Genomic DNA, 27427 nt, shown 5'->3' on the forward strand with positions numbered 1-27427 from the left:
CCAGCTGTTATCTGGGCACAGGGAAATGCACACACAGTTTTTCACACTGTAGTTACTACTCATAATACTGTTTTTTTATTAAAAAAAAAACAACTGAGATTTTCCTGTGGTTTCAAATTAAAATATGGTACTCTTACCTAGGAGTAATATTTTGCATAGTAAGCCAAACCATCATCTCTAACTTGCCGGGCCTTAGGTCTGGTTCAAATATGCATGTACATTCTTTTAATTTTTCTATGCTTTGTGACAGGAAACAATGCCATTTAAAAGTGATGGATCTGAGGTGATGTAAAGAAACATGAAAATTATCTGCGATATTATATTTGTAATAGCCCACTCAAACATGCAAGTCATCATTTAAACTGTGGGGGATTTTATAGTTTTATTGGTTGTTATGTATTCTTGTGTTTTCATACTGTAAAGCGCCCTGGTATCCTAGGATGAAGGGTGGTATAATAATAATAATAATAATAATAATAATAATAATAATAATAAGGCATTTATCTACAGATAACTTTTACAACTCCTTTCAAATATGGGCTTGGAAACTTTACAAGCAACAAGCCAAACAGAAACCCTGAAGCACACAAGGTATTTTAACATGCTGCGACCCTATGCTGATAAAATACTAAATTGCAATATCAGGCTAGTTGTCTGAAGTTACTAACAGTGCAATCCTAACCATCTGTACTCCACAATAAGTCCTATTTAATTCAAGTGGGCTTCCTCCCAGGTAAGTGTAGCTTGGGTTACTGCCTAAATAATGTTTACAACTCACTCTTCTCTATAGACTACTGCCAATAGTTGCCTTTCCATTTTGTCAGATGAAGTAATTTATAACTTTGTTAGTTTGCCTACTCTTATGCTAACAGAAGTTGATCTAATATGTGTTATCTCTTTTTCTGTATCTGAGAAGTGTATCACACATTCCATGTAATCTGTAAGTGATATGTAGGCAGGTTCAATAAATCTGCTTGCTTCTTTGCTATATGCAAGTGCCCATTTCCCTTCTAGTGTGCAACTCCAGCTAAAATATGCTTCCCCTTCTGCAAGTCAAGCTTTCGTAAAATTATCTGTAAAAAGCACTAGCAGCTCCTCACTGCTAATTTCTTCAAACACCCAACAGGAATGGACAGCAACCACTTTTTTCTCCATGGAGGAAACAAGGAACAAGTCTTGGATAATAAGCAAAAGCAAAATTTATTGACCGCTTTGTGTAGGTCATTGCTGCGATGATCACACACATATGAGCCTTTTGCTGCCTTCATATGTGCTTAGAACCTGTGACCAAATATAGTGTCCCAAATAAATACTTGCACATGCACAGCAAATGGCCAGCTGGGGCTAATATCACTTATTTATGTAAAGCACTTATATACCTTTTTTAATTAAGGATTTCAATCTGTTTTACAAAAAGTTAAACAATCAAACAAACACATGACAAACAGCCAGCAGATAAAAGTGTAATTAAAAGTCATAGTAAAAACTTTATATGAATGCCTGGCCTTAAGATACAGCAAGGTTGGTAGCAGGTGCATTTTCCATAGGAGAACATCTCACAACTGGGGTGCCACCACTGAGAAAGCCGCCTCTCTCACAGAAATAAGTCTCACCACTGGCATCATGTTAATTAACCAACTTGTACTTTCTATTACTTGATAAAGTGTGTGAATAATTGCTATAAAATACATTCTCACACAGTAAAGTATTCAGTACTGAGCAATATTATAAAAAAATGATTAACAGGTGTCACTGGTTCACATTTTTTTCGCAAAACAATGCATAGTGCAACAAAAAGCTGGTTTGGGGCACGTTTATTGGAGATTTTATCAAAGTGTTGAATTCCAGAAATTCTTTTTTGTCTCATAAAACAGAATGCTGCTCTTCAGAAAAACACTCTCAGGAAGATCGCGCCTCCAAAGAAAATGTAAAACTGTTGAGAGCATAGCAAATATCCTTATTTTAAAAAAAAATATTACCCAATACAAGCATAAAGAGGTTGGCATTCTTTTATCATCACCGTCCAAAAATTGAGTCATGCCTAGGTACGCCAAGTTTATTATTGATGTATTTTGTTTTGTTTTGTTTTGTTTTGTTTTGTTTTAAAACTGCTGTTCATTGATTAAAATCCAGGACAGTTTACTGTAAAACAATATAGGGTTACCGTATATCCAGTAACACCATCCCATTAGGACAAGGACTTCAACTTGAGCCATGGAACTTCCACTTCTTTTCCTCCCCCTGCCATCCACATCTGCTCCAGAGGTTTTGGGTGTTTTTAAGGGAGGGGGTGCTTTTTTGCATGCGCATGCACACACTCTCGCTCTCTCGCTCTCTCTCTCTCTCTCTCACACACACACACACACACATGTGTTGTATAACATTTGAGGGATGCGGATGGCACTGTGGTCTAAACCACTGAGCCTCTTGGGCTTGCTGATCAGAAGGTCAGCGGTTCAAATCCCCATGACGAGGTGAACTCCCATTGCTCTGTCTCAGCTCCTGCCAACCTAGCAGTTCAAAAGCACACCAGTGAAAGTAGATAAATAGGTACCACTGCGGCGGGAAGGTAAACAGTGTTTCCATCACGGTGTTCTGTTGCTTCAGAAGCGGTTAGGCCACATGAGCCGGAAAGCTGTCTGTGGACAAATGCCAACTCCCTCGGCCTGAAAGTGAGATGAGCACCGCAACCCGCATAGTCGCCTTTGACTGGACTTCACCACCCAGTGGTCGTTTACCTTTTACCTTTTTTATAAAGTTTGAGGTTACAAATCAGAAATCCAAGTACAAATCCAGCTCAGATCACTGGTGACCTTAGGTATAGTATGTCATCTCACAGGGCAAACAGCTGCACTCTGAACTTCTTGGAGAAAGTATTGTGGGGACCAGGATACAAAAACATAGTGCCTACAAACAGATATCGGCATATGGCCCAAAATAAGTCCACCTGTGCTGGACTCACTGGGCTATGGGAGCACACACTAAGCCATTATGAAGAGGCCTGGGCACACCTCCCTTTTCCACCAAATCCTACCCACCCACCCCACTCTCAGTCAAGCAACACAAGCTCCCATTTCTCATAACAGCCTGGTATGGTACCCAAAAACAAGGGACAAAGGGAGAGAAAGGCAAACACAGATTGATGAGGATCCTTCCGCAGAGGCACACTGTGCATGGGTGCTCAAACACCCATATTAAACAGAATAGGAGAAATCCATCTATATTAATCACGTTGGACAAAATAGATTCAGGCTATTGGGGACTTCCCCACCCCCACCAAAAAAAGAAGTCATACAATTAAATCTTTACTAAGTGAGAAATCAAACTTAGCATACATAAAGATGACTCAACATTTAGTAATCTCTACCAAAGGACAATTCAGTGGAAAAGCCAATTAAAGTAAGTTTTGTTTAACGTAAACAAGCTGCTGCCTTGGCCATATGTCTTTGTTCTTGTAAATGTAATCCCCCGGTTCTCTACCCTAGACTGGAGACTTTGAAATTCCTCTTAAGGATAATAACAGTAGACAGCACTTGAATGCTCCCTTTGAAGCACGCACTACACAGACTTTACTGCTGACCTTCAATTTTCAACAAGATTAATCCCAGATCTACAGTTGGGGTAGTCTAAACGTGATTATCAATCACAGTTGGTTTTTTGCATTGTTGTTGACCATTTCGAAATACACTGCAAAATGGCAACCGGCAGGATATGAATTACCTGTTCAGCGTTGCATTAATATTTTATGCATAATATGGTCTTTATCTCAAAATGTTTCGAAGGCCTTTTTCTCCCCTACATATTTTATTTACTCTGGAGTAGTCAAGGATATTTGTCGCCTTGCTCTGTACATTGACCAGTGTATAATTACAGCAAACTAAAAACAGTCAGGGGGCATTCAATATTGAGCCAAAGGGAGCTTCCATAAGGCCACAAGAAAAGGAGATGAGCACAATAGGTAGGCCCTGGAAATGTAACAGTTTGAGAGATAAAATGTCTGGATTCTTTGGGAGTAAATGAGTGGATGAATGGTGTCAATACTGGAAGGGGTGGAGGCTAGCACAGAAGTTCCCTACCAAAAAATAAGCACTTGTAGAGGTAGCATATGCTACACACCATTCAGTTAGAGATGGGCAGTAATACTTCAGTAGGAAAGCACATACTTTTGAATACAGAAAGTCCAAGACTGAGTCTCTGGTATCTCCAGTTACTCATACTGTATAGCAGTACTGGGAGACACTTCTGCACCTTATTTCTTAGAGCAGGCATAGGCAAACTTGGCCCTCCAGATGTTTTGGGACTACAACTCCCATCATCCCTAGCTAACAGGACCAGTGGTCAGGGATGATGGGAGTTGTATTCCCAAAACATCTGGAGGGCCAAGTTTGTCTATGCCTGTCTTAGAGCATCACTGTCAATCAGCTAAGTGGACGAATGGTGGGACAGCATAAGGAAGCGTCTGTCCTCTTATGTCCCACATAACACTTTAGGCGAATCTGAAGTATAAACAACATGAGCATGCAGACAACTGGCAACAATGATTGGATAGCTCAGTCAGTAGAGCATGAGACTCTTGATCTCAGGGTTGTGGGTTCGAGCCCCACGCTGGGCAAAAGATTCTTGCATCGCAGGGGATGGGATGAGATGGCCCTGGTGGTCCCTTCCAACTCTACAATTCTATGTTTCTACGGTGACATTCTCTTCAAACCTGGGCAGGCAGCAAGGGAAAACTGCTTAGAGGATCAGCATGGATTCTCCAAGCCCAGTATCATCCCCAAGGAGCCTCAGAATTTGCCAAAAGGTATACTCCTTCACTGGGACGTGGGTGGCGCCGTGGTCTAAACCACTGAGCCTAGAGCTTGCCAATCAGAAGGTCGGCAGTTCCGTTGTTCGGTCCCTGCTCCTACCCACCTAGCAGTTTGAAAGCATGTCAAAGCGCAAGTAGATACATAAGTACCGCTCCGACGGGAAGGTAAACTGCATTTCCGTGCGCTGCTCTGGTTTCGCCAGAAGCGGCTTAGTCATGCTGGCCACATGACCCGGAAAAACTGTCTGTGGACAAACGTCAGTCCCTCAGCCTATAGAGCGAGATGAGCGCACAACCCCAGAGTCATCTGCGACTGGACTTAACGGTCAGGGGTACCTTTACCTTTACCTTATGCTCCTTCATGGTTCAGAAAGACTGCAAGTAGAGTAAATAGGATGCACATTCAAATAAGCATCTGACTAAAGAGGTTGCCTCGCTGCAAATCACTGCTTTCAGTGGCATGTGCAGTTAGCTTCCCATCTAAATACATGTTGCAAACCTGATGGGGGTTCAGAGGTGCATGACATCTGCTTTACTCAATGAGTCCTTAAAAACGAGGAAGGCACACAGCCCTTTCCAAGTTTGAAGAATCATGGTGGGAGGGTCCTTGGACTGGAGGATGAGCAGCTTCTCTGAAGCAAGTTCACTTCACTCTAGGTGAGTTTAATGCATTTATTGTATTTTTCTATATTGATTTCACTGTTTATTTATACAACTGTAGCACAGAAGTGAAAACTACATGTTCTTTTTTTAAAAAAAAAGTTAAAAATTACTGTGTATTTGTACAACTGTGGTAGAAAAGTTTAAAAAATTAAGGGTGGAAAAAAGGAGATGTTACATGAGTTCCTCTAATCCTGGGAACATGACTGGGGATTAACTGAACTGCCAAGACTTCACAGAAGTAACAAACGATACCAGATGAAAGCTTGCCTCCATAAGCTGTGTCAACTTCATTATGCTGTTTGAAATATATTAGGGCCAAAGACACTTTCCCCTCCACAAACAGTTAAGTTCCCCACCCATTCGGGGTTTAGACATAGCAGCCAAAGTTGTATCATCACTGGAACCTGAGGGAGCAAATCAAGAGGCTGAGCGAGTTTTTCAAGCTCTCTTCCACTATTAAGTTGTTATTCCAAAATAGTTTTTGCCCAGCTCAAAACTGCAATACTTTTGCTCTCTCTATCTTACAAGAAAAAAAACTGTGCAGTCCTGGGAAGATGACTCATTAGTAAATCCTTTTCTACTTGCCGAAAACCTGCCCCTCTTCATTAGGAACATAAAAGATAAAAGCTCTTAAATGGCATTAGCTGGAATACGCCTACACACAGTCAGTACAAATAAATTAATTGCACCTGGCCTCTAACAGCCAAAGTGTAGCAGGAACATCTTGTTTCATTAACAAATTAAACTGTAATAGAGTATCAACACTCCTGTTATGAACATAAACATTTTTTGGCAACTACAAATGATAGAAATACAAGGTGAATCCTCTGGTACCTACATCCTATAGCAATGAAATGTACCATATTAACTGCAATTAAAATACTTTTCAAATACGGTGCTGAAAGAAATGCCAAACCTACCATTGAACAATTCTGAAAGTTCAACAAATGACATGTACTAGGCGTAAGGAGATTTTAAGTGAGAAGAATACATCAACTGATTAAAAAAAAGGGGGTTCTCAAAGCTAACGAGGTACGCATCATTCATGATGGCAAAATAGATTTTAGATCTATACTAATATTCCTGGATCTGGGGGGTTGCTTTACAACTGAACACACTGAAATCCAGCATGTTCCTTCTGGAATGTTCCTAGGTCTTTAGCATGAGAAAGCTATGCAGGACCAACCTGAAAAACAAGTTCGACTCAACTAGCCCACAAGCTAATTTTACACCCTCCAACGCACCTTTCTAAGATTTCTTTTGTGCAGACAACTTGTGCAATCCAGTTCCAGGCAATTACTTAACGAAATGCCAAGTACTCTCTTCATATGCCACACAATTTTTTTTTTAAAAAATATAAATTTTCATTTAAAAATCAAAAGAGATCGCCATAAAATGATAATAAGTGTTCCATCATATTAAATTAATTTTCCTTTATTCCCCCTTATGGGTGAATAAAGATAAATTGTGGAAAATTTCAATCACCACAGAGATTAGCATCCTGATTTATTTATTTATTAAAGCCAATGAGATATTTGCCTTTCACTTCAGCGCAACTAAGGTTTCAGCCACCACTGCTAAATAAAAAGCAGTTCTGATCCTTTTGTTGTTTCATTTCCAAGAAACACAGCACAATGTGATAAATAGCATGTGTGGGTATGGGTATACATATATATTCTAATATACAAATATCCATATATGTCCTGAGGCACCAGCCTTGGAAATAAGGCTGCCCTTGCTATAGCAGAGCAATTGAATGCAAGTTCCCCTCTCCTTCCATCAGCTATCCCCTAGCAGCATTTATTACATCAGACGGTAGCAAAGGGAGGAAGGGAAGGGAAGCAGAGCCATATTACATTGGTGCAGCTGAGAGACCTGCATCTTTCAGCTTCTCATTTCCATGAACTGCTTTCATTTCCAGCTGGCAATTATAAGAAGGAAGGAAGAAGCAGCACCCAAGTTTGCATTCCTCCTCCTTTTTCCTTTCGTGTTCTTTCTTTTGCATGGTAAGCCTCAGGGCACTCCAGGGTCTATTTTGGCTGACAAACAAGGTATGAAGGTGCTTCAAGTAAATACGTCCACAAAAGTTATTACCATGTAAGACCTTTGTTAGCTTACCTACACATCTGCATTGGTGTGCACACTGGCTGCCTTAATCAGGGATGGGGGGGACCTAGGGCCGTCCAGTTCCTCCAATGGATTCCAATTCCATAATCAGTGGTCAGGGATGATAAGAGAGTTGGGGGAGGGGGTTGCAAGCAAATAGAAATACAGTGGTGCCTCGCAAGAAGAAAATAATCCGTTCCGCGAGTCTCTTCGTCTAGCGGTTTTTTCGTCTTGCGAAGCAACCCTATTAGCGGCTTAGCGGATTAGCGATATTAGCGGTTTAGCGGATTAGCGGCTATTAAAGGCTTAGCGGCTTAGCGGCTAAAAGGCTATTAGCGGCTTAGTGGCTTAGAAAAAGGGGGAGATCGGAACACTCGCAAGACGTTTTCGTCTTGCAAAGCAAGCCCATAGGGAAATTCGTCTTGCGAAGCAGCTCAAAAACGGAAAACCCTTTCGTCTAGCGGGTTTTCCGTCTTGCGAGGCATTCATCTTGCGGGGCACCACTGTAGAGTTGTTGCTACCAAAATTAAGACTGTGAACAGTGCAAAGCCAATAATAAAATTGCACCCGTAAAACAAATTCTCTGGAATGGGTAATTGATGACTTGGCTCATCGTACATCAGCCGTGGAGTGGCATCGAAAAACAACATTACATTATTTGGGCATGGATCCTGATCCAGGGACTTACCTGTGCATGTGTGCATCAAAGGGCTTTATCTGCCCTGTTATTTAATACTGGTGGAGCTGGTTTTTTATTATACTCCCAACTCAGGATCACTTATTGAAGAAGGAAGGTTCAAAAAAGTAATTTTAAAGGCATTGATAAAATAAGTGCTTTGCACATGTCTCTTTGCTTTTCACTGTGAACGGCAGCTACTGTGCAGGAATGACAGAAGCAGGGCCAGAAGTGTACCAGCAGGACAGAAGGTTGGACCAGAACTTCCAGTCTCTTTCTCTGCCATGCGTTTTCTGCAATATGGCACTAGATACGACTGCAATAAGCTATCCTGAAGCTTCCAACCTGGAACACTGATAACTATTGCCAAGTTATTTTTACATATATACTCTTCAGTATTTCCAGAACAGCTGCTTTATGGCAACTGAAGACCAAGAAGTACCCATTTTTGGGTATTCTTAAGAAGAACACAAGGAGAGATATAAAATGTGAAATCAACCATCCAGGCTTTGAAAATAAAATAAATACTTGTTGGCAAACCTGTGGTTGAGCGTACAGTATAGAACTACAGCCAGGGTTTTATCCAGTGTTAATTCTTCTCAGAGCAGACCAGTTGAAAATAATGGACATTACTAACTTAGTTCCAGTCAATCCAGTAGGTCTACTTTAAGTAGAACTTAGTTGGATGCAACCCATTGTGACAAACCCAAGTTTGCCTTTGCACAATCCTCAGTTATATCCACTAGTCATCTGTAAGGGAGTGTTGACTGCATTGGTTCTCTTCGCAGCCCAATCCATACCCTCCAACATTTTGGGAAGGCAATTCAGGGCATCCCCACCAGCACCCCCACCCCACTGACCCAACTGCTTGCCCCCTCCCTGCTGCTGACCCCTTCCATGTTTGGTTGTTAATACATAGATACCCTCTCCAGCTATTCATATAGAAGTTTAAAATGACACGAATTATCTTTCCTGACAAAAAGAAACAAGAGGCAACAGCAACAGGACTCCCATCTTCAACGTGACCCAACCACAACCCATTAAGATGAGGCATGTAATGTCTGATATGTAAGCATAGCTTTCCTTTCTTTCATGGGGTTAACACTTGCCCCAGGGGATGACTGTGCAATACTTTTGTTGAGTGATTACTGTTAAAAGGAATATTCAGCAGCAAAAACCCACATATGCCTCTAATAATTTGCCTCTGCATAATTTAAATGTGTATTCTGTAATGTGACTGCAGTAGTTAAAAGAGAGAGAAACCTAGAGAACAAAAATCTAGTCATATTTTGTTATACATGGAACCTGCCTTCTGCTCCCACCATTCTGGAACTAGCTCAGAGAAGAGAGGTCTGCACAGCAGATTTGAGTGTCCATAAACAGCAGCAAGGACTCAAGAAAGTGGCCATATTGTTTTGTAATTAACACATCATTAACCCACCATGAGCTCTGAAACTAAATAAATCACCAAATAAATAAATACCTATGATCCTGAAGCTCTTTACTACAAGCATTTAAGCATAAATGCCTCTTCCTCTATGCATCTCTACTACCTTCATTCATATGATGGGTAATCTTCACTAATTTGGGATAACTGCTTGCAAAGGATGAAACACTTTGGGATGGAAGTCATTTTGCAGGTAAATTCTGGCAACAATCCCAGAAAAAAACACGTACTGTATTTTTCCGTGTATAGGACTAGTTTTTTTTCCTAAAAAATAATGTTCAAAATTTAGGGTTGTCTTATACATGGGGGCCATCTCCCCCCCATTTTCTTAAAGAAGAGTCCCCCAAAATAGGGGGTGTCTTATACATGGGGGCATCTTATAGACGGAAAAATACGGTAGCTCCTGTGTGAATAACACCTGTGAGCAACTTTGATTTGATGAACCAACACTAGTGACAAGAAACTCATTTGGATTTAATAGGGATAGTCCTGTAAGAATGAGTTCTTTGCTTCTCGATTCCTATTCTGTTTCCATATACAGGTTCAAAAGTGCCAGGTGGAAAGATGAAGTAATAAAGAAAGCTCAGCAGAAACCTTATTCCAAAATTCAGCCACCTCTGTGCAATCCCACCACATGTGTCTATATGTACCAAACATGCTGTAGCCCCACCAACATAGTGAAGCTGTACCAGGGAAAGCTGTTGCAGAATGAGGTGCGTTTGAGCTGACAAAGACCTCTATGGAGGCTTGGCCTACAGACCATGCTGCTGATTGTCATCCGTCTACATGTCCCAATTAGATTCCCACCATGACTTTTGGCTCTGGGCCCCAAAGGAGGACATCGCTCAGAATTTTGTACAATATAGAGACCAGTCCCTTTACATAAGTGTGGTGTATCTTTAACCAATCATTCAAAAGCAGTTAATTCTCTAGTAGCATTTTTGTTGTTGTTGAGGGACAGATAAAAATGGACCTCAGTTCACTGCCCAATATTCAGGGAAAGGGCTTATCCTCCATAGTCGTACCTTGTTTGGCGGCTGGGATCCGTTCCGGAGCCCTGGCCGCTAGCAGAAAAAGGACGCGGGGCAAAGCGCCGTGCACGTGCGTGGAGCAATTTGCGCTTCTGCGCACGCGGCAAACCCGGAAGTAACCTGTTCCAGTACTTCCGGGTTTGCTGCGGACATTCGCCGGAATGGACGCTAGACGAGGCAGACATTCGCAGAGGTATTACTGTATACAGTACATGTTTTTATACCTGCTATAGACAATCCATTCATTTTCTGTATAACAATCCATCAGGTGGTATAGTGGACAGGATGTCCACGATGCTATGTTGTAATACCTCCCCTTTTTCCGAATGATTATGTAGTGACATAGGTTCTGAATGATTTAATGTACACAACAAGGATTTTTTACTCCCATTTGTTTACTAACAAAATGTTTGTGGGTGTCACACTTGGGAGGATTGCTAAGAAGTTGTTTTTTTGAGTGAAAAGCATATGAGCTCAGTTCAGTTCTGGTACTCAAAACAAATTATTGTGCAGAATTCTTTAATTATAAGTGCATTTCTTTTATATCTGACTCCAGGGCATCTTGGGATTCTAGTAAAGATCAAATAATCCCATACACCTGAAGTCTGGCCTCCCTTGTTGTACACTTACTTCAAGCTGTGCTACTGCTGCGCTGATTTTTTTAAAAAAACAACAACAAACCAATCTGCTTAGTTTAACAAATACAAAACATTTTATTGTTTTTCGCTGATATGAAGAAATGTGTTCCTTGTTAAAACTATCTTACTGAGACTGCAAAGCTGCAGCTAGTCATAACCAGGCTTAATTTAGTAGTGAAACAATTTCTTCTGCCACTGCTGGCTGGAAGCATAAACCTATTTCCTGGGTCAAGGAGAAATGCGCACTATAGAAAGAGCAATTCCTCTATCCATTGAATCCCAGAGGGCCTCATTGCTATAAAGTACATGGCCTTTGTCAACCAGGTTACCTAGGAGTGAAAGTTATGTCACATAATCCGCAATTCTGTTCCATACTGTATACCATCTGGAGCCAAAGTCAAAAGCTAATCTGATTTTTCTGTTGGCTTTTTTTTTTTTTAAATAAAAAAGAGTGCCTACTCAGGTTGGATATTGTATGCCATCTGGCAAAAGAAAGCATTTATTCACATCTACTGCTTGCCTGCCTATGAACTGTTCACAAAACCAACAGCATAACCCTTCGTTTTCTTAATTTAAGAAGGTTTTATAAATTTAGGAAGTGTGTTTTGTATGAAATCCACTTATGGAGTTATTCAGCCAAACGTCATGCACCTCAGCAAAGCTCTTTCTTGGAACTCAGTGTTTTGCATGGACAGGGAAATGAATATTATGACAGAGATAAGCACTGGAGAATCAATGCAGCCACATGCCCAGATAAAATAACCCTCAATCACAAATTACTTTATAAGGAAGAAAAGCTGGTTAAAAAGTTATTGTGAGGCATACAGAGCAAACATTCCCAAACCATGTTTATACTGAGCTTGCCAAAATCAAAGTAAAAATTAACCTTTTATTTTATTCCATATTCATTCTGATTTTCAACCTATATCATGCCCCAAAGGACCAAAATGTTACATGTATGGGTCAGTATTTCTGCACTGGCTCCCCCCTCCCATTTGGAAAGGGTTGTCACATTTCCCCCTACTGTTCCACGCAAGGTTTTTGCAAACTTCAAAAATCTGGAAGCCATTCATCATCACACAAGATGCCCCACAGACGAAGCACTGTAACAAATGAGCAGAAACTAATCTCACAATTTACAATTAAATTCCTATTGCCCAGTTGATAGCTTCCAACGACAAAGCAGGAAAAGGAAACAGGAATGTTATCAAAGTCTATTAACAAACGATAAGGAAAGCAAACCTGTTATTCATGCTGGGCAAAGAAAACCATTCATTCACAATGAATCCTGCGAAACCAGGAGGTCAGGCAGTTATGTTTTCATCTGGTTTCCTTTTTTTTACTTATGGTGGAAGCATATGCTGTTTCACACATTACCTGAGGTTTCCACAATGTATATCACCAATGAGGAGCTACAGCCAATCTCTTTAGCACTAGTGTCATTGTAATAACTGCCCTGAGAAGTGAATTGTATCTAGTTAGGGCTATGTATGATTCGCCTTAAGCATTCAGGTAAGCAGGAACCTCTTACTTCATGATTAAACCAGAAGCTTCTAATTAACCACAGTTTCCTGCTTAGCCCAAACCACCAAACTATGGTTATCAGCTTCAGAACAAGTCAAAACAAAGTTTAAGATAAATAATCCAAGTTTAGATTAAACTTAAAATTTGAAATCCTGGCTTGTTTCAAAGTTAGGAACAAGAGTTCCCTTGTTTAGATGAAAAACAGAACTCCTGATAATTAGTGGCTTCATAGTTTAAATGGCAAAAGGGAGGTGCGGGAGGAGTAGACAGGCCAAAGGCTCATCTGTATTTCAGTTATAACAGATACAATCATTTAACAGCAAAAATATCCAGCAATTCTGTTAAGTTTTTAAGTACTGAAGGGAAAGGAGACCTATGCCCTACTTCAAGGGAACAAGTTGGTTAAGATATAATCTCCCTTCTCTCGTTTCTAAGATATGCGGCAGAAAATTCTCAGCAAACTTTTAAAAGTTGGTACATCTCAGGCTTAAGATGATTGTCACAATCTTCTCATTTCTCCACAGTTTGAGGAATTTTCTCCCCTCAATTTTTTTTTTACGGTGTCTTCCAAAAGGCACTCCATTACAGAGTTAGATATCAGGTGATTTGGTCTGATTTATAAGCACTCATTGTGACACAAAAATCAACCAAAGGAAATATCCCAAAAGGCGTTTGGAAGTATCTTTAATTTAAAAAAATATATCCTGAGAGGTACAATGTATTTCAAGCCACATAAGATCTTTTCTCAAAATCTACAAAAATATACAAATCTGTTTATTATTAATAAATTATTATTAATAATAATTATAATTTGCATCCTGCTGCTCCTCATGCGTGAGCCCCAAGCAACAAATACCATATTTAAACACAATAAAAGCAGCAGGCATCATGTCACAGAAAAATAAATCAACAATCAAGCACAACGATACATGTAATCAGCAAGGTAACAAAATTTATATTCTAAGTTAAAGGAGCCACCTCAATAAACTGCAAAGTCCCTATAGAAAAGAGAGTTTTAAAAGTGAATTTGGAGGGAGGGGCGTAACAGCGAACTGGGATTTTTTCCTAGGCAAATTAGAGTAATCTGAATCTTTTAAAATTGAGTTCTGTAACTGGGGAGCCACTGCTGAGAAGGCACTACTGAATGAAGTGAGACTTCACATAGTAAGAAATGTTAAGTCTAGTATATTCATTTTGCACCGCAATCATGTTTGTCGCAGCCAAACTAGTATTTCCCACAGTGAAGGCAAAAAGCATGAAAGAAGCTGCACACCTCAGGTCAGTGTGTATGTGGTGGAAGGAGGCAGAGTCAAACAGGGCTCCTGACTACACTTGCACGACATGTTTGCAGATTCACATCTGCCTTTCACACTCAGTGTGTTTACTTTGGGAAATAGCAGCATTGGCACAGTAAACATGATGGCCGCACAAAGTGTGAAGCAGATCCTAGTTAATCTTTTGGAGGAGTTTTTTCTTCAATGAACATGCTTCACAACCTAGGCAATCACATTTTAAAAGGAGTTGTCTGCCAGAGAAACGCATGGCTTCCGATAACAAAGCAGTGAAGTCATCTTGGACAAGTGCCATCAGGCAGGCTTTTCTTATGTGTAGCACATCTGCACTCTGCCCAATGTATACAATGCCCATAAGCTGAATTGTTATTAAAATGTAAATATACCAACAGGCTCTGATTTTAAGAAAAATAAACAAATGGTGTGGCCCAAATGCCAAGCAAAAGATTCGCCTAACAATTACAATCTTTTTCTCCCCCCCCCAACTGAATCTTTAATTTGATTTTACACATTCTCAAAGAATAATATTATATTTATCACCCTTTTGTTATAATAGTTTAGATCTATCGGCACAATTTTCTCCTTAAAGGGAATGCAGGATCAGTTTCTAACAAACGTGCCTGACTTAAAGTGAATTGGCTGGCGCTCTTAACAGGAAAATTGAAGCGTGTCAGTTCTTTCGTTTCTCTTCGGGAGAAATGAGAAAAAGTTCAGATGCACAGATAAGAAAATGTATAGCAGTGTAAACACTTCTCTTCTGTGGAAAGTCCAGTTCACCAGGCCGCAGAGTGAAGTTGAGTGTTTTGTGTTGTCAAGCTATCTATGCAGGAAAAACCTTCGCTTTACTTTCAGTGTCAATATACCATCAAATCTAAGAATTGCAAGCACAGATTAACACGCCCTCCTTCTTTTTTAAGTCCTACTATGGTGGAACTCAAGATTTTTGTTACCTCTGCCCGGCCTGTACTATGATCCTTTGAAAACTTTCTGTCGCAGCCATTAAGATGATTTTGGAATGACATTTGTGAGCAAACTGTAATCCAGATTCCCAAATTCTTTGATTGGCAGGTACAATTGAGCAACAGACATTTAAACTTCTTTTATCAATAATTCCTGCCAACAGTTATCTAAAGATTCCAAACAATAATCAAGTTTGTAACTTAGTTTTGATTTCACAACCAAATTGATTATCTATACCAATTTAGCTCAATTAAACAACACATTTTAATATTTAGATTTTATGCTCTACGGAATATACTATCATCTGATTCAATATAATTCCATATACATATGAATATGTAATAAGATATCAATTTAAGCCCTAATGTCCTCTCTCCTAAATCTTTACTGGTCAGAACCCTACTCTTTTCTCCCCATCTCCCATCCTGTTCATTACTGTCCTGCATTTCTTGGAAACCTCCTCAGTTTGAGGTGAGAGTCCTAACTCAACCATAGCTGAATAGCCAAAAATCACAATTTTATTACTAGTTCATGTTGCGCAAATATTTGCACAATTTTTAGATGGCTGAATAAGCAAACTTATGTATTTTAAACTTAGAAAACTTTTTAGACTGACTCTTACAAATAGTTATACGGCATGTATTTCTATTTATTTTTCAGCTAGTATATGCTAAAAAGGCAGCATGGAATTAAGGCTGTTAACTAAAATATAGATGATTACATGTAAATTGAAAAACATCCACTCTCTCACACTTACGTCTCTGAATCTTGTGTAGTTTTTAAAGATAAGATGCTGTGTTCTTAGAGCAGCTTCAGGCACTATATGGGGTTGGGGGGGAAGAGAAGAAAGTTCCCTTTTCTTTTTTTATTTCCTGTACTGCAGCCAAGAGGAATTGCAGGCATACCTCCACTGCGGTGAGATGGGTGCACTCTGCAAACTATCCTTCTGCAAGAGAGATCTACAAATCCTCATTCTGCACTCACAGCAACCTCTGAGTGACTCTAACCTCCTCAACCCCATGTGACACCCAAAGATGCGCTGAATATAACAAGAATCACATTTACACCAAATTAGCAGAAGAGGAAGAGGTGGTGGTGACAGAGATATTGCTTTCTTTCGCTGAACCTGTGTCTGTTGCCTTCATTTCGGGCTTCCAGCAATGATTACAACTCTGTCAAGTTTGAAACTTGCCCAGTGCTTTTTTTTTTTTACTGGGTGGCATAAATTCTTTAAGTAAATAAAATCTTGCCAAGTTACCGTTTGTCCGATCCACTGCCCAGCTACTCTTTCCCTTGTACCACTTGGCTCCTGCATTTTCTCCTTCTTCACCATCACACCCTGACTTCATCTGTAACTTGGGAGAACCATCTGCCATGCTGTCACAGTGCCCATCACCTGGCAGGTTTCTCATTTCTGACTGCTTGCCACTCCCACCAACTCAGCTGAACCCTCGTGTCGTATTTAGAGAAGCCGATTCCTTCATCAAGACCTTTTCATTTGCCCTGGAATTTTAAAGGGTTTCTGTTGCATCAGCCTGTTTTTTTAGTTTGTATTGTCTTTTATAGCCTCAGCTTGTAAATTACAGTGGTACCTCGGTTTAAGTACTTAATTCGTTCTGGAGGTCTGTTCTTAACCTGAAACTGTTCTTAACCTGAAGCACCACTTTAGCTAATGGGGCCTCCTGCTGCCCCTGCGCCGCTGCCGCACAATTTCTGTTCTCAACCTGAAGCATAGTTCTTAACCCGAGGTAATATTTCTGCGTTAGCAGAGTTTGTAACCTGAAGCGTATGTAACCCGAGGTACCACTGTACAGTGAAGGATATTAGTGCATTGTATCCGCGTGCTGTTTCGAGTAAATTTTCTCTATTGTTCACTTCTCTGGAATCCATGGGAAGAAGGGTGGTTTAGAAATATTGTTTTAAGAAATAAACTGAATATTAAGCTCCATGTGAGCTGCCAGGAGTGTTCCCCTCAACTTATTTCTACAAATGCAAATTTCCTAGAGCAGGTAACTTCAGCCTTCACAGAACCAAAACTCCACCCAGGCATTTGGGGACCTATTTCTTAATCTTTTACCAGATACCTGGTAATAATGCTCCTCTCACAGCCCACCTTGCATCAGACCTTGACCCACTTGTAGCAACCATAGTTGTTGTTGTTGTCCATTACATTTCTATACTGCCCTTCATGTGAAGATGACAAGTCAGTTTAAAATATAAAAGGTGAAATAGAGACTGACAATTTATTAGATAAAGTGAGCCAGGTGCAGAATTTCCTTTCCAGACTTGAGGTCACCTGACTGCTTAAACATACCCTCCCCTCATTGCCATCCATCCTACATTGTATCATTCCAGCTGCAGGAAATAGGAGATGTAAACAGTTATACTTCCCGTGATGCAAGCATGTGCGTTGCAAGCCACCCCTTGAGCCAGTGTTGTGATCCTTCTTAGAACCATGTCGAGTTCCTGCACCACATTTTACAAATCCTAGACTCCCACAAATTCCCTCCTAAACAGCCACACTAGCATTGCCATCCTATGTGTGTTCACACAGAAGTAAACCTCACTAAAGAGGACTTAGCTCTCAAGTACCGTATTTTTTGCACCATAACACTCACTTTTTTCCTCCTAGAAAGTAAGGGGAAATGTCTGTGCGTGTTATGGAGGAAATGCCTATGGGTGGCATGCCTACAGATTTTCCTCCTCTAAAAACTACGTGCGTGTTATGGTCGGGTGCGTGTTATAGAGCGAAAAATACGGTAAATGTGAACTGGGTGAAAACCTAAGAGAAAATTCCATACCTCTTGCTATAACCAGTTCACAGATTAATACGTCTCTTTCAATTTTCCCCTGGTTAGGTTTTTTTTGGGGGGGGGGTCAGGTTTAATGCAGCACAGCAAAACTGCAAATGAAAAGAGTCGGGTCTGTATTATGACTGTCTCATGTTATTACAGCATTTGTTTGCTTTTCAAAAAGCCTTCACCTCACAGGGCGCTATCTAGTTGTGGTGTCCTGAGTGTGCAACACAGACTTCTGATTGCGCAAGCAAACCTTTCCTCTCCTCCATCCTTCATCCTCCTCCATCCTGCATCTCTGAAACTTGTTCTGGGGGGCGGGGAACCCTCTTAAGCAGACTGGGGCATGAGGGCTGCAAAAAGAGGGGGGAGAAACCAACTCCCATCACATCTATCGACTCCGGATTGGATTTCACTCACAGCTTTTATTTATTTAAAAATAATACAACATCTGATAAATGGGAAATCTCAAGTGACTTTGCATCACATAAAGGTAAAGGTAAAGGGACCGCTGACCATTAGGTCCAGTCGTGGCCGACTCTGGGGTTGTGGCGCTCATCTCGCTTTATTGGCCGATGGAGCTGGCATACAGCTTCCAGGTCATGTGGCCAGCATGACTAAGCCGCTTCTGGCAAACCAGAGTAGCGCACGGAAATGCCACTTACCTTCCTGTTGGAGCGGTACCTATTTATCTACTTGCACTTTGATGTGCTTTCGAACTGCTAGGTTGGCAGGAGCAGGGACCGAGCAATGGGAGCTCACCCCGTCACGGGGATTTGAACCGCCGACCTTCTGATCAGCAAGCCCTAGGCTCTGTGGTTTAACCCACAGCACCACCCGCTTTTATTTATTTAACAATAATACAAAATCTGATAAATGGGAAATCTCAAGTGACTTTGCATCACATACTTTCCTTTAAAAAAGAAACCCTTCAATGACTCAAATTTACAACGTCCTCCATTTGTTAGTTTATTGTTATTTTGCTGATACAGTAGCTGTCAAATGCTTCTTTAGAAGCAAGTAGTGGGGATCTTTTCACGTAAGCAAAAAAAGATGCCCAAGCTCTGCCTGTACAATAAATATACAGGCCAATACGCCGCAGCAAAATGTTGCATTCATACAAATGCAAAAGCATTGCAACAAAACGCCTTTTCCTTGAATAGCCACGGCATAAAAATTCCAATGCAAAATTAAAACACTGGTTTACTCTTAAAGCGTATTACTAAATTAGATGTTATGACAAGTGCAACATTAAATTTTTTTGTACAAGCATTATATTCTCCTACACTTTTCAAAGTAGCTCCTTAGCATAATTATTACATTTAACATGTAAGGCAGCAATTGCTGTTACACAGCACCTGCCACTGGTCCACCACATAATTACATACCACTGACCTTTATATAAAAGCATCATGGAAATGTTGTTACTAGAAAACTAAATTGCCTTTCATACAAACACTGAACTGTAACTACCGTGATTTCTCACCCCCCCCCTTTTAAGAAATACGTGCTTATCCGAGGGAGGAGCTGAACTAATTGAACTAACAATAATTTTCCAAATCTCGCCATGTAAATAAAGTTTCCGCCATCTCAAAGTGTAGTTCAAGGTATACACACAGATGGATACAGAACTGAAAATATTCCCTGAAGTCTTAATGGTGGGGTTATGCAGGATGTCATTTAAAAGCTATTCACTAACAATGCCCTTTTCCCTTTTAGCCCCGAATCCTACTGTACAAATTCAACTGGGGGAGAAAAGTCAATTAATTGAAATTGTGTGTGTCGGTGGAGTAGCATTGGAAGCAGCTAACGTGGGGAGAAAAAGACTGTGTGCTATTTACTGGTAATAGTTGCAGCAGAATAACGGTTGAGCGACTGTACAGATCCAGCAGAGAGGATGCCCAGCCATAACCTGAACTGAGAACCAACCCCTGAACTCACTGGGTGGCCTAAGGCAAGGAATTTTTTCCTCAACCTTATTTCTTACTCTGCAGGTGCTAGCAAGCACTTCAGCAGGCCAGTCTTCAACTGAAGAAGTGTTAGATTCAAATCCCAGCCCAGCTACAAACTCTCCAGGTGCCCTTGGCAAGTCAATCCTTCTCAGCCTCAGTCATCGCTCTGTAAAATGGGTATAACGATCTTGCTCCTTAGCTTTTTTTACCTGTGTGTTTATTCTGTATGCTGAATTACTGACTTTCAACCTATCTCATAGAATCATAGAATGTCGGAAAGGACCCTGAGGATCATCTAGTCCAACCCCCTGCAAGGCAGGCATATTCAGCTATCTGAATTGATTGATACATTTTGTAAACTTGCTTCTTTACCCCACTCTAACACTTCTCATTTTGCGAAGTGAATGTTTGTTGTAAGGTAGTCTGAGCACAGCTTACTGTGGAAAGGCGATCCATAAAGAAATTAAATCAAATCAACAAATGTGATGACTACAGGAACACTAATTCACAGTACAGTGGTACCTCTGGTTAAGTACTTAATTCGTTCCGGAGGTCCGTTCTTAACCTGAAACTGTTCTTAACCTGAAGCACCACTTTAGCTAATGGGGCCTCCGCGACACCAAAGCACAATTTCTGTTCTCAACCTGAAGCAAAGTTCTTAACCCGAGGTACTATTTCTGGGTTAGCGGAGTCTGTAACCTGAAGCGTATGTAACCTGAGGTACCACTGTACAGAAGTTATAGGTAATTACAGCTATGGGTCTTAAATCTATATCCGCCTTACGAACAGAACTTCCGCAACGTATTTTACGAAATATCTGGATAGAAAAAGGAGGATTTGTACGAGAATGAGACTGCAAAGCATTTGTTCCCTACAAGGGAGCAGCACACAAGATAATAATAGTTTCTGCCAATCGCTTTCATTGAGGGCACGGTAATATCTCTGTTTAAGATTACTATTTCAAGTTGAGCGACAAAGTCCTACAGCTGTCGTGCACACATGCTATTTTTAAAGGTGCAAAAAAAGTGTTCCTGACATAAAGCGTCCACCCGCAGGCACTCCTACATTGACACAGGGCATGGAGCCCAAGAATCTGGCGACGCATTTCCAAGCCATGGGGTGCCGGCGTGGGGGGAGAGAATCTAAAAACTGGACTAGAGCACCCACTGTTACTCAGGCAGTGGGGTGGGGGGAGCCTCTGAAGCAAGGTGAAAGGAAGTTGGCATCTTCACAAGAAGAGCAGCTCTGCTTGTTCAGGACAAAAGGCCCAATGAGTTCAGAGTCCTGGTCTCTCAGTAGACAAGCAAGGCTGGAGTACAACAACAACAGCCGCACCTGCAATTCACAGCATCAGGTACTGAGGAGCATGCCACCTCCATCAGGGGAGGTAAAGCATAACCTCCCCTGTGATTGTGTGTGCCTCTTATAGTGAGATAACTCTGAACAGAGCACACCGGAAAGCAGCCTGATGAAGAACATTCAAAATGCATTGGGGTTCAATAAATTATATTTCTGCACACCTTAGAGGACCTCTGGTCTCCTGCTCCTGCACTGGTGACTTCCCTCCTTTTTTCCCTTTGCCCCAGCCAGGTATAGATGCACACAGACACAGGGATGGGATTGCACTCACGCCACATTGGAATGGCTATTTGAGTGGACATGTGTACACTCAAATACCCACAGGTTCCTGGTACAGATGTTGCAACAAAGAGGTGGCGCCATCAGGCATCATCCCAACATCCCACCACAACTACTTGACTATGATAGAGCTCACTGGGTGACTTTGGGCCAGTCACGACCTCTCAGCCTAATCTACCTCGCAGGGTTGCTGTGAGGGTCAAATGGGGAAGAAGAGAACCGTGTGCACTGCCTTGAGCTCCTCAGAGAAAAAGGGGGGCTAGAAATGCAATGGAATAATGTAATAGAATAAAATGCAGCTGAATGAGGAACAACCGTCTGCTCAGACATAAACACACATTACAGTCGTACCTTGGAAGTCGAATGGAATCCGTTCCGGAAGTCCGTTCGACTTCCATAACATTCAGAAACCAAGGTGCAGCTTCTGGTTGGCTGCAGAAAGCTCCTGCAGCCAATCGGAAGCTGTGGAAGCCGTGTTGGACGTTCGGCTTCCAAAGAACGTTCACAAACCGGAGCCAAATGTCCAAGTACCAAGGCATTCGGGATCCAAGGTACAACTGTATGTTTCTGGACATCTAGAGGTAGGGAACTTGCAATATAATGACAGACATTTTGTGTATACGTATATAAATCAGAGTACTTGATTTTTGACTGGTAGAAATAATGTGAACAACAGGAGGAAAGCTTTCTAAGCAACTGTGCACAAGTGGAAGGAGATGGCCTGGCAATATAGATCCTGAACATTGCTCTCTGCATCCATCGCCAGTTTGTGAACACACAGGGGCTAACTGGGGGCACCCAGACTGTGGAATCCCCTCATCTTGAAAGTGTGCTTATCCTCTTCGATTCTGATATTCAGGCAGCATTTGATCACCCACTCATTTGGAAGCGGAAGATTACTTCCACAAGCAGCATCGATAACAGAATTGTTAATTTGCTGAGGGTCTTTAAAAAAAGAAGTTACTAATGTGTGTGTTTTTGAGGGTAGCTATCTGTTGTTCTTTTTATTTTTGTCGTATACCACTCTGAACTCAATTTAGAGGAAGGGCCATTTTTAAAAAATGCAGTGGATAAATAAATAACGAAATATGATAGCATCTGACCCATCTGTGACAATAGTGGTCATAGCTAAATTCCTGCAAAGTACAGGAGAGGCAGTTTAAAGAACACAAGGGCTGCCTGGATCTCTCTCTCTCACACACACACAAACACAAAATATTTTTGCCAGCAAAACAAAGTTACCCATGAAGTTTTTGTATTGGTGGCTCAAACACTGGAAACATTATTACTGAATACTGGTCATCTGCACTGAACAGACTCTTGGTGCCAGCTTTTGCAACAAGTGCGTCTAACTTCAATATATAAAAGTACTTCAGGGGAAGCTTATTATGCAAGGATTTTTAAAGTATCTGCTTCCAGACATCATCACCCACCCTCAAAAAAAGGTAGTCGTAAGGATGGCAGTAGAAAGATAGATTTCTAGGATTATCAACCTTCATGCATGTTAGACTAGCCATATGCCTTATCTCTGACTCTGTTACTTAATCAAAGCTACATCCACAAAAACATAAAAATGAATGTAACAAAGTTCTTTAGCTGGGGTTATTCAGGAGGTTGTGCACTTCCCACCAGTCCTGTTAGCGTGTTTCAACAAAAGGCGCCTACAGGCAACAAAAGATTGGATCTCAACTATTGCAACTTCCTATCTGTCTGTGAATCCTAGATGGGTTGTAAGCATCCTTTGATAAGAGGGGATTTTAATATCAGTTCCACTTGAGTCTAGCAGTATGTCAAGCCCTGTGAACTTTTAGCTAACTGTACGGCTCTAGTGAGTGAAATTTGCAGCGTTTGACCATAGCAGCGCTTTTTGCCTTCAACACAGATACCAAGAAATACACTGTTCCAAGTATCTGAGGTTCGTATATCACCCCATGAATTTGCACAGGTCTCTACAGCAGATTAATAGATATCATCTTCTTTTTTACAGATGGTGGGAGTTGAGGGAGCGGGACTTAAATTTATGTAGAGGCAAGCAGGGTGATGGAGAGAAGAGAACCAACATTTAAAAGCCAGCTTCCAGGCTTTTTCAGCTCTATGCTAAAAAGCAAGCAATCTCCCGTCTCAGATTTCCCTATAACACCCCCAACTGCACCTGCTTGAGTCCAGCAGCTGCAGTTCTTCCCCAATGCCAGCTTCACTATGTCTAAATATGACTCATTAGGTATGCTTACTGTTTCAGTGGCTTGCGCCATGCCTATATAACTCTTACGAATATTCTTTTCTCCTCTCACACACAAACACATGGTTCCCTCCACCCAAAGCACTCTTACAAAGTCAAGAATTAGTAGTCAATAAAGACAGAAAATACGAACACTAGTTAAATTTTGCACTAGTTATATTGAATAAGTACATATATACACATACTATTTTCTACCACCAGACGCACATCCCAAGATCAACTGAACTAACTCCACTGTAAGTATGTTTGCAGCCATATTTACTTATCAGACAAGACTGCATCTCCTGGTTTTCCAAGGGGAAAACATGCATAATAGGCATGGGGAATCTTTGGCCCTCCAGATGTTGCTGAACTATTAACGTCCATCAGCCCCAGGAAGCCAATGACCATGGATGATGGGAGTTGTAGTCCGCAACGTCAGATTCTCTACACCCGATATATAGCATCAGTTTATAAGCAATTGTTGTATGAAATATTATAAAGATGTTTTTTTCCTTAAATATGTTAATTTATCTATTCATTTTACTCATAAAATTTATACACCACTTGATTGTAAACTAACGTCAAAGCGGTCTACAAAAGATAAAGCAGTAAAATCAAGAAAAAATCACAACCATACTTTAAAACATGCAGAAGTTAAAATATTAAACAGAATACAGTGGTACCTCAGGTTACAGATGCTTCAGGTTACAGACGCTTCAGATTACAGACTCCACTAACCCAGAAATGGTACCTCGGGTTAAGAACTTTGCTTCAGGATGAGAACAGAAATCGTGCTCCAGCAGCGCAGCAGCAGCAGGAGGCCCCATTAGCTAAAGTGGTACCTCAGGTTAAGAACAGTTTCAGGTTAAGAACGGACCTCCAGAAGGAATTAAGTTAATCCAAGGTACCACTGTAAAATTACCTCAACTTTCTAATGTCAGTTAAAGTGTGGGCCAAAAGTCTGTATGGGCTACACCAGTCAAATCATAAAACAGCATGCAATGAGTCGGGTGGGAAGACAAGGGTACTGTGGTGTGAGAATAGGAAATAAGGATGCAAAAGAGTTCCCTGCCACACCTTGAACAGCACAAGCCCTCCCATCTATCTTAAAAAAGCAAATTCTTATTACTTCATGCATTTACATATACTTTTTATGCAGTTCAAGAACATGTCAGATGTGGACTTACAGTGGAAATCAGCTCCAACCACAGACACAATTTCCTTTTTATCCACAGTACTGTTTGAAAGAGGGAAATGTGCATAATTCAGGCTGTTGCGCATGTGGATATCCATTATGCACTTGGGGGAGCAGTGTGTGAAAGCCTGCTCCTCCAACACAGGAACTGAATCTTCAGCCAAGGTAAGCATCAGAATTGACCATAGTGAACAAGACTCTATTTTATTTAATTAGCTGATTCACATTTCTGATCTGCTGCATCCTGAGATAAACAACAATAAGGCCCAGTTCAAATGCTTACCTTGGCTGCTCATCTTGTTCTTGTGGTAAAGGAGCATCCTCGGGTTTTCAATGCCCTCCACTACTCTCATAACTTAATGTGTCGTGCAGACAGTCCATGTGGACATTCATCTCTGCATAAACCCAATTTGTGCAATTCTTTCCCCTCAGGGAAAGGTGAAAGAGTAAACAACCTAGTATTTCATGCATACAGGAAGAGAAAATGTCTGCCCATGCTTCAACCGTAGGAACTGGACAATAGTCTTGGGAAAGCATCTGAACGGAGCCTAAAGTAGCATCCTAAAACTGTGGGGTGGAATTCATTAGTAACAGGGCAATTCTATTAAAATGTCAACCTGTAGACACATTTTAAATATATTATTTCCAGGTTCTATATCATTTAAAGATAATGTTCTAAGTTTTATAGAACAAACACCCACATGGCATCTTACACATTAAAATAAACCCTGTAAACATGAGATAAAAGATGAGTCATTATTTCTTAAAGACTTTTCTGCAAGAAAATAGCCAATAGATTAACGGACCTTCATAGCATTGACTCCTCGTTTTCTGTTTTAGTTAAACAGAGAAGGAATTTAAAGCTAGGAATAAGGTCAAACAACCCTAGGCCAATTAAATGTATATATTAATAACTCAACATAGCATTAGAGTTTCAGATAAAATAATTTAGTAATAGCTAATTTTTTAGGTTGCAAAACAAAAAACAAATAGTAAAAAGAAGGCATCTAAACAAACTGTGGCATATTTCTTTGTCATTTTGGCTGAGAAGATCAATCCAGCTCACACAAAAATGGTTTATTGTACACTGAAATTCAGAGAAAATTACTTGCATCCACTGGGACTTTGACTCCACTATTACCGCTGACGAATCTTGAGAGGTTCCCAGAGCATTGTCTAGTCCTGTTATGTTGGATGAGTTTCAGTTAGTAAGGCTCAAGGATGTAAACAAGGTGCTTGGATTAGTGAAGGTGACCCCCTGGGCACCGGACCCTTGCCCCTCCTGGCTGATGAAACTAGCAGGGAGGGGACAGCTGGTTGGGCCAGGGAGGTGATTAATGCCTCCCTGCAAGTGGGGATGGTCCCTGCCTGCTTGAAGGAGGCAGTAGTAAAACCACAGAGATCCAGTAAGGAGGGCTTGTCATTACAAACGCCATCTCCAACTTCTCAAAAGATTCCATCAACGGTGTCTCTGAAAAATTTTACACATCACTTGGGAAGACAGGCAAACTAATATCAGCATACTGGATGAAGCAAAGATCACCAGTTGTTGAAGTAATGATTTTTCAACATTAACTGGTCATGTTGTACGGATGCCTGATGATCGTCTTCCAAAGCCGAACTTAAAAATGGAAAGCGTAATGCTGGTGGTCAACAAAAGAGGTTTAAAGATTGTCTCAAGGCAAACCTAAAAAAATGTAGTATAAACACCGACAACTGGGAAATACTGGCCTGCGAGTGCTCCAGTTGGAGAACAGCCTTTACCAAAGGTGTCATGGGCTTTGAAGACACTTGAACTCAGAACGTAAGGGAGAAACGTGCTAAGAGAAAGGCACACTTGATGGAGTTTTTCAAACAGGACAGGAAAATTGGCTTTCAGATGGAAAAATCAAAACTAGAGACTGAATTGTTAGAACCCAATACTAAGAATTTATCCAGAATGTATAACTTGTTGCTGAAATGGAATACACAGGATGAAACAGTCAAATCGGCTATGATTAAGTGGGCACAGGATGTTGGTCATAACATTATGTCAGCTGACTGGGAATGGTTATGGAACACCGGTATTAAATTCACGGCATGTAATGCCTTAAAGGAAAATATTATGAAAATGGTCTATAGGTGGTACATGACCCCAGTCAAGCTGGCAAAAATTTATCATTTGCCCGATAACAAATGTTGGAAATGTAAAGAGACTGAAGGTACCTTCTACCACCTTTGGTGGACATGCCCGAAGATTAAGGCTTTCTGGGAAATGATCTATAATGAAATGAAAAAGGTACTTAAATGTACTTTTCCTAAAAAACCAGAGGCCTTTCTCTTGGGCATTGTCGGCCAATTGGTGTCAAAGAGGGATAGAACTTTTTTTATGTATGCTACAACAGCAGCAAGAATACTCATCGCAAAGTATTGGAAGACACAAGATCTACCCACTCTGGAAGAATGGCAGATGAAAGTGATGGACTATATGACATTGGCCGAG

General features: G+C 40.9%; 1 protein-coding gene across 12 annotated transcripts in view; it reads right to left on the minus strand.

Moving 5' to 3' along the window:
* The window catches only part of TEAD1 (TEA domain transcription factor 1), a 181674-nt gene that overhangs the window by 136589 nt on the left and 17658 nt on the right, over positions 1-27427 (minus strand). The window contains exon 1 of one of the 12 annotated variants that reach the window (XM_081198665.1): positions 16403-16426. The exons of the other annotated variants lie outside the window; for them this stretch is intronic. The gene's annotated coding sequence lies outside the window, so the exon portion shown is untranslated. Of the gene's footprint in view, positions 1-16402; positions 16427-27427 lie in introns of those variants that run through there. 12 annotated transcript variants of the gene reach the window in all.

This window comes from Podarcis bocagei, assembly GCF_964188305.1.
Source record: "Podarcis bocagei genome assembly, chromosome: 1".
NCBI classification, from domain to species: domain Eukaryota; kingdom Metazoa; phylum Chordata; class Lepidosauria; order Squamata; family Lacertidae; genus Podarcis; species Podarcis bocagei.